Here is a 14,018-nt window from a genome sequence, read left to right on the forward strand (position 1 = left end):
ATTCAGATGAGATACTATTTGAAATTGCAAGATACAATTTATTTATTTGCTTTCCTAACATGCAGTAAGAATGGTCATACTTTAGGTTTTAGCTACACAAATACTGTATGTGGAAGAGTCCTTATTTTATGAGTATGTTTAGTAGTTCACATGTTTAATTTAAATATTAATTCAATTTATATTAAATTATTTTTTGTTTTATTTTCCATAAAATGTAAGATAATTCAGCATATTTGACAGAAAGAAAAACTATTATTATTAGATTAATAATTACTTGTGCTAAACTAAAGCCACTGCCGTTATAAAACAAGACCACGTCACTAGTTTAAATATTAATTTCAAATACAAATACATAATGGTTGTATTATGTATATTATGAAAATGGTTGTACAATTATCTCAAAAAGTGCAGTTTCTTGCTGATATAACTAAGAAATAGAAATGTGTAGTACACTGTATGTAATTTTATATGATGCAAATAATTTGCTTGGCAATGCAACCATTTTGTATATGATAATCCATCTATCAATCTATTTTCTTATTGCTTATTCCAATTCAGTTACAGTGGAGCCATGCAAGGTAGGACAGGTATTAATTTTAACACTACATTTGAGCAAATACATAAAGGTTAGGTGCACATTGAGCTCTGTTTACCAACAGGTTGGTGACTAGATCACGTCACTAGCTGAGTATGAGCTGAATTCCCTGAATTCCAAAAGCACAATTAGTTTGCTAGTGTTCGTTCAGGAATACTGTGACCCCTGCACTGGATCCTTGTAGGGCTGTCAATGAGAGATGCACCTCTCATCTAATCAGCCTTAGATGAACCTCCAGTTTGGGGCTGTGCTGTCTGTGACATCTTAAACGTCAAGTGTCTCAAAGGTGGGCAGCTTCTTCATTCTCTCCTGTGTGCAGTTATGGCTACAAAGCCATTAGCTATTTCATATTGGTTGGCTCACACAAAATAATTGGCAGTTCTAAATGTATGAAAAAGAGCTGCACAACTGCTCAATATAAGCATGACCTACTGTACGTCATTTTACTCTTTTTTATGTACACTTGACATTCAGCAAATTTTGCAGGTTGTATAGGAGATGAGCACGAAGGTGAAGTTCAGAGCAGAAATGATGTTCATAACTTAATAAGTTTTATGATGGCTCTTTCGTGTGCACACATATAGTATTGAATTGTATTGTATTGTACAATAAGTGGACTCATGTATACATGAGTGGAGAGGCTTTGTAAATGTTTTTGATGTAAATAAAATACAGAATAACTGTAAAATATGTGTAAACAACAATACAGAATGGAAGTGGGGTAACTTTTTTGATTAAATGTCTAAATACTTATCAAGACTAAATATTTATTAAATTGAATTATAAAATAATTTTGTTAATCATCAGTCTATGAACAGTGATTTTCAGCTTTAAATCTAAAAAGATAAATCTAGACAGAAGACTTAAATCTAGTCAGAACAAGATCACAATTGCTTGTTGAATGTATTTGTATTTCTATACAATTCAGATAAATGTAAGCTGTGCGATGGACAAACAGACCCTATGCATGTGATTGAAAAACACACTGCTACTTTTTGTGAAATATTTAGCGCCCCTTTGCCAAAGTACATGTTTGCATTCCTGACTTGCTTTAAACTTGTTCTGACAATGTCTTTGTTCAATGCACCTTTCATCTTCTCTTCACTTCTTTCAGGATAGCCCTGGAAAGGCAGGGGTAGATTAACTGTAAATGGAAAGCTGAGAGCAAGGGTCCTTTTGGTCAGTTGATGACACAAAGCTGTGAGACCCTTTGCTTTTAAAAGGGAGTCTTGAGGAAGCAGGGTGTGTTGAAAATGCTGAGAACTAAAATGATCCAAGTGTTGCCCCTTCTTTCAAGACCATTTTCTTCTCCATTAGATCTGTTGAATGTGCTGTTGTTTCAGTGGGTTAGTTCCTATTAGCTGGGTGTTAACACTCTGTGATTTCTTGTCTTAAAGCTGTTTATATAGAAATAGAAACCATGTCAGGTTACACTGTCTAAAAACCCCCATTGTTTCTAAGCTGTCAGAGCAGAAATGGAGAGTTATTGAAAATGGTAACGTTATCTTCCAGCAGGTGTGGAAGGCTGAACTCTTAGTTATACAACGAGAGAAATAAAAATAGATCTTCTAATCAAACTTTTGTTTCCATCTTACTAATTATATTAAATATCATTATTAGCAATATATTTTCGTGGTCACATTTTAATTGGCATCTGTGCATAGCTGTCAAGAAAATTAATGTCTTTTGTCACCTTAGTTATGATATTGATGTTTGCTTAAGAGTCTAGCTTAATTGCAGTGACACGTATTTTTCCAGCTGTTGCCAAGAAATTCTAATATATTTACTGTGGTCATGCACATTCCGCATTTCCATCAATCTGCAAACTCTGGCATTCTGGAAGAGTCTTTAAACATCCAATGACTATACAATGCAAACCTTTGTAAGACCTTACAGCATCACATGAAGAGTGCTACTTTAGGGTGATGTATTAGTGTTAGGGTGGATTGTGTCTTCACAGTTACCCAGAACATCCAGTCACTGCGGTAACATGAGTGGATTCAAACGAAGTAACGTGTTTTCATTTTTGTTCATATTTACTAGTTAAAGCAGATTGAATAGCTAGAAGGAATGTCACCTTTACAATGAATGACTGTCAGAACTTTTGGTTAAGTGCTGAGATGACACACAAATTAAGAAAGCACAGATTAATTCAAAATTATTATTGTGTTATAAGCGGCACAGTGCTGCAGTGGTTAGCATTGCTGTCTTACAGTGCAGGGGCCCTGGTTTCAATTCCGGACTTGTGGTGCTGTCTGTGTGGAGATTGGAAGTTCTCCCCATGTTTGTATTTGGTTTCCTGCAGTTGCTCCAGTTTCCTCCTACAGTTAAAAATGTACTGGCAGGTTAATTGGCTGCTGGGAAAACTGGCTCTGGTGTGAGTGTACATTTCTGGGTCTGTGTGTGTCCAATGACGGACTGGCCAGGTAGTATCCCTCTTTGTGTCTGTTGCTTGCTGCGATAGGCTCTGGTTCCTACCCTCCCATGACCTTGAACTGGATGAGGTGGTTGAAAAATCAACAGATGAATTATTGGTTTGTTATCTATTTTCTTTTGACTTTTTTACTGTGTACAACATGTATACAGCTAACATTTAGAATACATGTACATATTTTCTAACTGACTACAGGTATTTCATTTAAGAGCTTATGAAACATGAAGTATTTTATGATCATGTTAGATTAGTATTAAGTAGTTTGTGGAGCACAAATGACAAAAAAGACAGAAAAATATTATTAAAAGTTAACAATGATTTAAGCTTCTTTTGTATATTGGCACCATCTGTTATGAAATATAAGCATTACATACATGCATACATGCAGTAGTATTCCAAACTTCAATTATAATAATCTAACAGACACCTGCTATTCTGAGGATTAAATCATACAAGATTTCGTACTTTGGACATACTGGACATGATACTCAATGCATAAACTGTCTTGTACAATCATAAATTATACAGTGTTTATTCTGAAACCAAGTAGAAACTGAATTAGGATCGTATTATACAAAATACAGCACAATTTTTGCATGACTTCTTTACAGAAGTGAATTTATGTTCACTTTGGACTCAACCAATTCCAATTATCAGGGGGAAACAATAAACACTGTATTTTTGCTGATATTCTAAATATGAATTGCAAGGTAAATAAAAATATGTTGAAGTCATCATCATCATTATGAAATTGATCTCTTGCTAAATAAAGAGCTCCCAATAAATTCTTACAGACTTCTATCATCCTTCGGATCCCACATTTATAGTTCCTTGTGTATTTGGTAAGTATGGGGTCCTCCTATATAAGTAAGAATTATTAAACTATTATCATTAAAACTACGAGATAAATAAGTGTCAATTTCTGTTACTTGCAGTAAGATCCTTTTTAAGATTAGAATGGGAAACAAATCCAGCAGTGGGTTGAACACTACTTAAGCCTCATAGCTTCAGGATCAATGTGTTCACTTCCAGCTTGGGACCCCTGTCTGTGTGGACTTTGCATATATACTGTATAAGCTTGGGGTTTTTTTTGGGTTGTTGTCGCGTATCCTGGCTTATGTTCACCTTTGAAGTACATACAGTACAGGATAGACCAGGCATTTATTGACCACCCAGTGAGAATTCAGAGTTTTCTTACCCAGGATGTTTATTTCCAGTACAACCATTTTTTGCTTTGGAAATATAGAAAATAGTACCAAATAAGCTTGATGGTTGCCAATTACTGTACATTTGAGATAGACATCTGAACAGTAACAATTATCAGCGTTTTTGATATAGGTGGGGATTCACTACATCCACGAATGGAGTGCAGTACCCAACTGCGTGTTGGTACAGCACTCATTATGCACCTCCACCACACAGTAAATCAGATAGAGAAGTGAGAAATTACTTCACCAGCTGGTTTACGGGAGGAATGTGGGAGACTACAATGTGTTAGTGTACATTTACACACCTACTCTTCCAAAAAGTGCTTTTGGATCTTAAATTACCATGATGTCTGGACCTCCATTTAACATATCATCCAAAGGGTTGTTTCACCATACTGAGGTTTAATATTTCTGATCCACAGGCCACTTGCTAGTGCACCAACACCACTTCCTGCAGAAACCTAGTTTCCTTTATAGGTACAGTATTCTATCCCAGTAATAACCAGGCCTGTCCTTACTTCGATCAGAGGTGTAACAAGAACAGGCTGTAAGGTGGCAGAGCTACAAAAGTCCAATGTTCTTTAAATAGAAACTAGACCTATTAGTCTTAATTTGTGATGGACAGATCAATTAATTCTGTAACATCTTATAAACTAGGATCCCTCTCAGCTGACATCTTTGTGCTCACCTTAGCAGCAGTTTGGCTGCTGTCTTTTAGGCTAAACTGACTACCCGAGACTCCAGCCACAATTAGAGTATGAAACTGGTCTAAGAATTTTAAAATTAATGTCTGATTGGATTATTAGATTACTGGACTGAACGGTCCATTGAAATTCTTCGGCTTTGGCTTTATACAATTTTACAGTTAAGGTCAAACTGTACAGTATGTTTTTTTCTATCTTTTGCATTAATTTAGTGGATTAGAAGTTATATAAGTGAGTAACACAGGTGTTGTTGTCATTGAGACTGTTTCCTCTGCTTTTTCAGCGATTGTGCCTGCAATCATTCACTTACAGTACATTTTCCCTTAAATAATTTTGTCAATTCCTTTCTACTTCTCTGCCTAGCTGTATGCTACATTTTGGTGTCATCTACAAATGGGAAACGATCTACAGCCATTCATGTTGGAGAATGTTGAATCTCCATGTTGAATCTGCCAGCTGATGAACAAAACAGCTTAGAAAACTGTATTCAGTTCTAAATGCAGCTGACAGCTACACTGGGCACTGATCAGACACTTGTCTGGTGGGTGACTGGGGATTCAGTAGCAACAATGCTTCTCTGACACAGCAGGCAAACAAGAGACTGTCTACGCACATAATGTGACTCATGGAAGGTAAAACATGCCCCTCACAAGGTACTGTACCTCTTTCAATCAGCTTGATGGGTTCTTTGGGTTGGTTGTCAACTGCAATAAAGTTCTAAGTCCACCTTTTGTATAAAAAGGTGTTTTTATTTAGAGTGCATTGTTCTCCGTGGTTCTCAGAAATCCAGTTAGTCTGTTTCAGCACAGCAAGATCCACAGAAAATAAGACAGACCCAACAAACTGCTTTAGAAATAAAATAGAATGTCAAATATGGTACTATTTATTATAATACCCCCCTTGAGCTGCCTTACAGAACAATGACAGTCTTGCACTTGCAAGAATGTGTTTTTCAATCATAGCTGTTTTACTTTAAACTGATTTGGCCAGCACAAAAAATAAATGTGGCTTTTGCCATTAATGGCAAAAATGTCACAGTTTCAGCTTGCAAAATCCAGCATTTCATCATCAAACACGTCTCTCTCCACCAATATCTCTAGAATTGTTATAAATCGCAGAAGTGAGTCAGTGTTGAATCACTGTCAGCAAATCTAAGGCCACCCAGGCAGCAAGAACTTGACAGTGTTGTAAAGATCAGAGATCAAGTATCCCTAGGGTCAACCTGATTGAAATGTTTAAGGAATTCTGCAAGGGATTGACTATAACTTGTTTCTGACTGTCTTCCCCAGCCCCCACTTTTGAGTTAGAAAGGCCTGTTACAGGTTCAATACCAGACTGTGGTACACCCTTCATCACCTTCCTGAGGAAACAATAATCAGTAAATGAAAGCCATTGATGCCTTTCCTAAGCAGATGGTGATGCTGGTAGTTTTTACAGGTACCAGTCGGCATGTCTGGAGAGGTGTGAAGGCTGAAGGCATTATTTGAAACCAGAGCTTACACAAGTTGTAGACAGGACCTCACTTGGGAATCTCTTACAAATATTTAAAATTTCTATGCTTACTCATACATTTAAATTGTAATTCTTATCAACACCATTTACTGTCACCTAATTTGGCAGGCACGGAGGGGTACTGCAAATTTAAACCAATTTATCAGGACTCATTTGGTGGAATTCTGTTAAACCAATGGAACCTTAATGGTGCTGCAAACCCACTAGTCACATGACTAGTGACATTTTAGCTCGCAGGATTAGCTCACCTGCCTTTATGAAGTGTGGCCAAGGGGCTGATACTAAAGATGTCTGAGCAATTTGGTGGGAGTTACACACCAAATGAAAATGCCTGACTCAGCTTCTTTTATTTCTGGTACTACTGTCTCAGTTGTCATCCTGTTATCAGTTGCCAAAGCCAGCACTAGGAGTAGGATAAACAATCTACTGTGTCAGATGCTTGGGTGTTGTGTATGACTCTGCTACTATTAATTTGGATAGGGTCGTGTGGCATATATTGCTGTATACAATGAAGATGTTCCAGTACTACAAACCAGAAGATGTTTCCTAAGTGGCTACAACACTCAGTAAGTAAAAACAATGTTAAGAAATTTCTACTATACCTTCTGGTCTGTACTGTAGTTTCACTGAAGACAAACAAGAATTCATTCAATTCATAAGCATCATACTTTAAATCTTTTAAGAGATTTACAGATTTGCAGAGAGTCATCTTCACCCCAAGTAAATATGTGATAGAAGTCCAGAAAGAGGATAATTAAGATAATTAATTCCAGAAGAAGAAGTCCAAGCCTGATAAACACTGAAACACAGCACAAAGGAAAGTCCAAACTCAGACCCTAGGGAAACAAGCTAAGATCCGTAAACAAAGAGACACAGAATCCAATGAACAGGATCAGGGTGTAGCAAGGATCCAGGAACTACAAAACAAGCTCTAAGAAAGCTTGAGAACTGATGACTGTGGAGTGAAGCAAGGACCATAGCAGTGAAATCTATGACTGCCAGATCATGACTTTTGTAGTCCTGAACCACCTGTGGCGGGCGAGATGGATGATTGCCTCAAAGTGGGGCAAGAAACCTGATGAAATAATAACCACAGTAACCAGTGCCAAATGACAGGAGGCGAAGGTGTGTCTGGCTACTGTGTAGATACAAGCTTGTCCACCCCACACTCATCTGAGGTAACAAGCATGACACTACTTTATACATAGTTATACAAGTGACATGTTGTGCCACAGCTGTATTTTTTTTCCAATCCAAAGACAATTGCTGGTTTGCAGTTCATTTGTAAGGTGTATGTCCTTACAAAAGAGGGGAAACAGGAGCTTTGTAAAATCTATCAATGCAGTGTGCTGTGCTGTAAACTGTTTTGAAGCACTACAGAATATAATGTACTGTATATATTCTAGAAAAAAATATAATTGTTGCTCCAATTCAGAATGATCAGCTAAATGTAACAGTTAAATCTGTAAAATATTTAAGTGAGTACTCGGGGGGACGTGGCCATGGTGAACAAGTCCAGAGGAGTCCAGGGGGTAATCCAGGGAGAAGTCCAAAGCCAGGTGATCCATCCAAGACAAACACAAGACAAGGTTTAAAACCGGAACGGGATCCGGTGCAGAGACAGGGAATAAAAGTGGGTTAACAGGGCCAGGCACTCCGAGCCCCAGACCCAGATGATCAGGACGCCGTGGTGAAGCCTATGCCGTCGGGTCACTCCAGGACCCGCTGGTAGGCGGGCTTCCGGGTGTCCATCTTCCACTGCTGTGCCCAGAATAGTAAGAGCGTCTATCTTAAATAAGGAGAGGCAGGATAGGAGGCAGTTGCACATAATCAACTAAAAAGTGAAAAGGCTGGAGCGCTTTTAAGAGGATGGATTACGATCATGACAGAAATTAAATTATTAATTTCATATTGTCTTGCTTCAACTTAAGTCCATCACAAGTTCTCTCAGTGAACAGGAGGTGATAAGAAACAATCCTGAGGAGCTCCTGTCTCAGGGTGAGAGGCTTAGAGATGGTATCCTTCACTTTCACCATGTGCTTCCTATCAGAAAGGAAATCCAGAATCTAGTATTACAGAGTCTAATTAAGACCAATCTCTTCCAGCTTATCAAGAAGCTTGAAAGGCATGATTGTGTTAAAAGCAGATCTAAAGGCAAAAGGGAGGGAGGATCTGGGCATACAATGGATCCAAGTACACATTAGACAGGAAATTGGTTGTTGCTCTTGAAAAGCATCATACAGATGTCAAGGCTACTGGTCTGAAATCGTTGAGGCAGCTAACAGTGGATTTCTTAGGTACTGCTATTATTGTAACCTTCTGAAAGCAGTGCAGTAACTTAGTTATTGAAAATATCTGTAAAGACAGGAGCAAGCTGACTGGCACAAGATTTAATTGTAGTTGTCTTTACAAAGTCGGGCCCAGATTCTTTCCTGCTGTTCTGTATGTGGAAGAGTCATCTTACATCCATCTTGATGATAAAGTGTGGTTGGAGGGACCCCACTGGCTGTCCAGGTGCAGTCTGCTGCATGTAGTTTTGTGCAGGCCTGCAGTAGAAATTATTCAGCTTGTCTGGGAGAAAGGGATCATCAGTTTGTTTCACCTTGTAGTCTGTGATTAGTTTAAGGCCTCTTCAGACTCCTCGGCTGTCATCGGCAATTAGTTTATTTTCTCATTTGTTCTTATATTCAGCTTTGGATTTCTTTACTGCATGTAGGAATTCATATTTGCTGGTTTTAAAGTCGGCATCATCACCTTATTTGAAAGCCCTGTTTTTCTTTTCCAACAAGGTTTAATTTCCCCACTGGACCAGGTAGTTATTATATTATTCCATTTGTCCTACACTGACAGGAGAGATGTGGAAGACATGCCTTGTAAAAACTATTTTTTATGTGTAGGTGTACTCTTTTCCAGGGTCTTGTTGGTAGAAGAATTATTTTGTCGTTGTACTATTAAATTATGTCTGTATTCCGTGGTCCACCCCAATTGTAAGTAATCATGCCCAAAGATAGCAGATAATCCTACAAGGTTATGAGCATGTATGACAGGCCAGGTGGAGATCACCTCAGATATTGTTCGACGCACATCAAGGTTTTTTTAGTTTTGAATACTTTATACCTCTGCCATGTTTGAGCATTACTTAGAAAGTTTTATATAAGAGCTGGTGTACAAGAGCAGGTGACGTTACCACACTTCCCTGTGATAGCAGGACCACAGCACAGCTACTGGGCTGCAGAGAGATCTCTCTATGGCTCACCGCCGGCTCAGAAATGAAGAGCACGTTCAGCAATAGACTGATTCATCCACGGTGCGACAGGAAGCGCTACAGGAGGTCATTCTTGCCTTCTGCCATAAGACTGTACAACGCATCCACCTTGCGTCTGGGCAGAGGCAACATTGACAGTGACCTGTTTCTGGACTGAACGCATCTACACATCTACAGTACTGCTACATCTGTTCTCTTTCTTTTTCCTTTTCTTTTTCTTGTTTACAAACATTTTTTGTGCAATATATGCCAGGGACCTGTGCAATACATTTATATCTATATTTACATCCATATCTATATTTACATCTATATTTATATCCATATGTGTGATAAGATTTTTCTGTGTACTGTTCTGTTCTAGTTTGTTCTTTGTGTGTCCAGACTGTGAGTAACTCTTGTATTGTATTGTATGTATTGTACTATTATTATATAATTCGTTACACTGTGGCGGTGTTGTGTGTGTTAAGCTTCTGTTGCACTGCAATTTCCCTCACGGGATCAATCAAGTATCTATCTATCTTTATGCTTTTACAAAACAACTTAGTCAATCTGACCAGCTTCTAGGTCTGTCACACAGAGTTTGACAGGAATCTGGCAGCTGTTGGAAGAACTGAGCCCACCCTATCTTGCTCACTTCGTCTGTAAACATCCAGACAATAAGATGCTGTCTGGTGGTGGCCTATCTGTAGCCAATATCAGTTGCTTGGTCCTTAGGCCTTGCGTCCTACTAGACCAAATTTTGAGTGTCTCTTGTCGTGCAGTTGTCAAAATAGCAAGTTCCGGACAGTCTCTGAAGACCTCCTGGTAGTTTGGAAGATATTCTTCAATCCCCATAACTGATATCTCCTGTCTGTTTATTCTGGGCACTTCTGCCAGTGATACAGGTCTTGTATACAGTATGTCCTATTTCATCTGTGGTCTGTTATGGACTAGGTGGTGACAAACTAAGGCAATGTAGACACCCTCTGTGGTAATATAAAGAGCACCTGACTAAGGTGTTGGTGTTGATGAATCACTTTAAACCATAACAGGTTTTCATCTTCTCACTTCTCATCCAACAATTCTTCATTTCAATGATGGAAGCTGTAACAGGCTATAGGAACTGAATGATGAACCTCATCACAAACCTTTTCATGATTCTATGAGTTTGGGGGGATCCGAGGCATAGCTACCATGTTGACAGGAACAGATCTTTTATTAACTAAAAGTACTATAGGTTTGGCTCTGTCTGCTTGATTCCTTACTTTGCTCATTTATTAGCATTAATTTCACACATAAGAGGCTTTAAATGTTGCTCTTTACCTTGGTTTATTGATATGAACAGTTCTATTGCTGGGTACAAAGGTTTTTTTTTATTTAAGTTGTAAAGAATCTCTGTTTCTACACATACCTTACCACTATATACTGTATGAGTGGGTACTGCAATAAATTTGTGTATTAAAACCTGGAATTCTTCAAACATCACAGACTGGAAATATATCACAAGACTTACAGAGTAGAGAATTCAGATGGCTGTTATAGCATTATACATCAGCTAAAATAAAAATTATATTATTGAAATATGATGGGTACTACTTTATTTTTATTTTAGCCTTTGGTAACTAAATTAAACAAGTAAAAAAATAGTTTGACCCTCTAGACACCAGCACAACTAAAGCAATTTGACCTTTTGTCCTGGAATTCAGAGAACTTGGAGGACACCAGAGTTTCACAAAAGTCAGTTGCGTACATTGTATTCGTTTATCTTGCGTCCTGTTTATCTGTGAGATTAATTATGAGCAGATGACGTGCATTAGCATCATGACTTTATGTGTTACACTTTTCATCAAGTGAATACCGGTAAGTAGAGTAATTGGTATTTATTAACAGCACTATTGCCACAGCGATAAAAGAAGCTCAGAACTACCCAGTATTGTTAAAATCCTGTAGAAACGGCAACGTTTTTCTACAGCAAAGTAACATTTTTTGGAGATTTGCTGTAGAAAGATTAAATAACAATAATCTAGCAATAAATATTATTGCAAAACCTCTACATTAACTGCGTTTTTGTAACTATTTTCTCTTTTGATTGTTTAATTTAAAAGCAATATGCAAACAGCTACGTCTTGTTGAAGCGAGGTGTCGATTTTTAAATACAGTATATTGCACAATCGTAAACACGTTGTGCTCTTTCGATGCTTAAATTTTCTTGTCGAGTATGCTACTCCAGCTGCTACTACCTATTATAATAATCGTAAGACTTTTTCTCTGTATTAGTTTTGTACCATATATGTTGATTAAATATTTAATCCTGGTCAAATATCATTATATCATTATTTATATCATTATTGGTACTCTAGGGACAGCTTTTTCTGTATTAGTATTGTTCGCGGAGGTGATCTGAACAACAAGCTTTTGCCGTACTGTATTAATTTAATTTGTTCCATCCACAGAGTTGGGGGACAAAATACTTCTCATAATTAATGCAAACCGTTCAGGGGATTCACAGACTGTGGCTTTAATCATGGACTGCAATGTGTAATTTTAGATAAACAAATCTTGGACTATTGCTGATCCTGGCGTATGAAATCAATTCTGTACGTCTCACTTTAATCATTAAATATATTACAATGTTAACATAATTTTATAGTTACAGTACATCTTAATAAATTGTTTTGATGAAAATATGTTCAAAGTTTTATCTCAAATACAAGATGTTGAATCTGTGGTTAAGGTATTAAAATACCTATTTTTATTTGAAATCTGGTAAAGATTATAAATCGAGTTAATTCGTAAAGTTAACTTATACCGTACTGTACGTTCATACTAAAACTAATAAGTACAATAAAACCCGGAGTCTTACGGTCAATATTATTCTGCTGCAAGAGAAATACCGACCTGTTTCTATTTTAAAGCGGGTTTACTTCTATAAAACATATTGTAACATTTATTGATTTTACCAAATATTTAAAAGCCATCTTGTCTGAATACATATTTTATTCTTTAGTATTTTTTTATTGTAAAACGTAGCCTTAAATTAGAATTATTTAAAACACGTTATTTACGATTTTGCAAGAGGCACTTTATATCTTCATAAAATGGCATATTTGCACGATCAAAATATGGGATTTTAACAACCTGCCTTTTATACATAACGAGGTAAATTTTCAGAAGGTTGTGAATATGTAACCGATCTATCACGCCTCTACCTGATAGAATACAGGCATACTGGCATGTTTTAAAAACTGAGAATTACCAGATTCATGTCATGAATCGCATTATCGCATACTAATTACGACAGATGTAACAAAAATGCCAATAAATACATTTAAAAAATGAGTTTTAAGGGAAGCATTGAAGCTTACTATCCACGTTCAATTCAATCGCCAGTAAAAACTATGCATTGCTAGAATGCATTTGTCTGCCACGCTTGTAAGGTTCGTACACTCCTATAGTCTAAATCCGACAATGCCTTCGTGTCAGCACCCATTTGCTTCATAGACCCCCAATGATTGTAATCAAGGCATGTTTATAAACGTCCATTACAAAATGCCAATAACTAATGATGTTTGTTCATATTTGCATTTTCTCCGAAAAGTAAACAATCGTTTTCAATGCAAATACTGTACGTTCAATGCCCTAGGTAACGACGTACAGTACTAAAGTATATGTCAATAGTCACATCGTCGTCATGTATGTGGCTATTTATGACAGTTGAGAAATGCAAACATGCGCATAAGTCTAATAAAAAGGAAAATATATCGCAACACTTGTACAGTATTTCCTTTTCCTTTGCCTTTAAAATATTAAAATAAATTAAGAAATTAATTATTGTAGGCCATAATTTATTTTCAAATAGTGTCACCAGTTTTCCCCTCATGTTATACTCGGGTTTCTTTTTTTTTTTTAGTTAGTTTACTTGATTATTTTGTTTTAAAATAAATATTTACGCTTCTTCAGTTAAACTGCTTAAAATGTCCATACGCATTAATCATTTTGCATCCACACTTCGCGATTAAAGGGGCGGTTTGTGGTTTTGAAGTAGCGTGTATTATTCAATGATGTAAAACACCTGAACAGTGCAGTGAATTTATGGTTCACATTTTTCAAAAAGTAATTTTTAGAAAAATGAACAGCTAACCACAAATTCTACTCAATACATGCATCGGTCACAGCGTGAACACGCACTTCAGAAAACATTCATTCAAATAGACTAGATACAGTAGACAGATAGTTACACTATCAAGACATTTTTGTGACGCATTCTTTTTAAAATGCAATAAGTACGAAATACAATATTCATTTATAGCGTTTACACGGT

Source organism: Lepisosteus oculatus, chromosome 2 (assembly GCF_040954835.1).
Source record: "Lepisosteus oculatus isolate fLepOcu1 chromosome 2, fLepOcu1.hap2, whole genome shotgun sequence".
In the NCBI taxonomy this organism is placed as follows: Eukaryota; Metazoa; Chordata; class Actinopteri; order Semionotiformes; family Lepisosteidae; genus Lepisosteus; species Lepisosteus oculatus.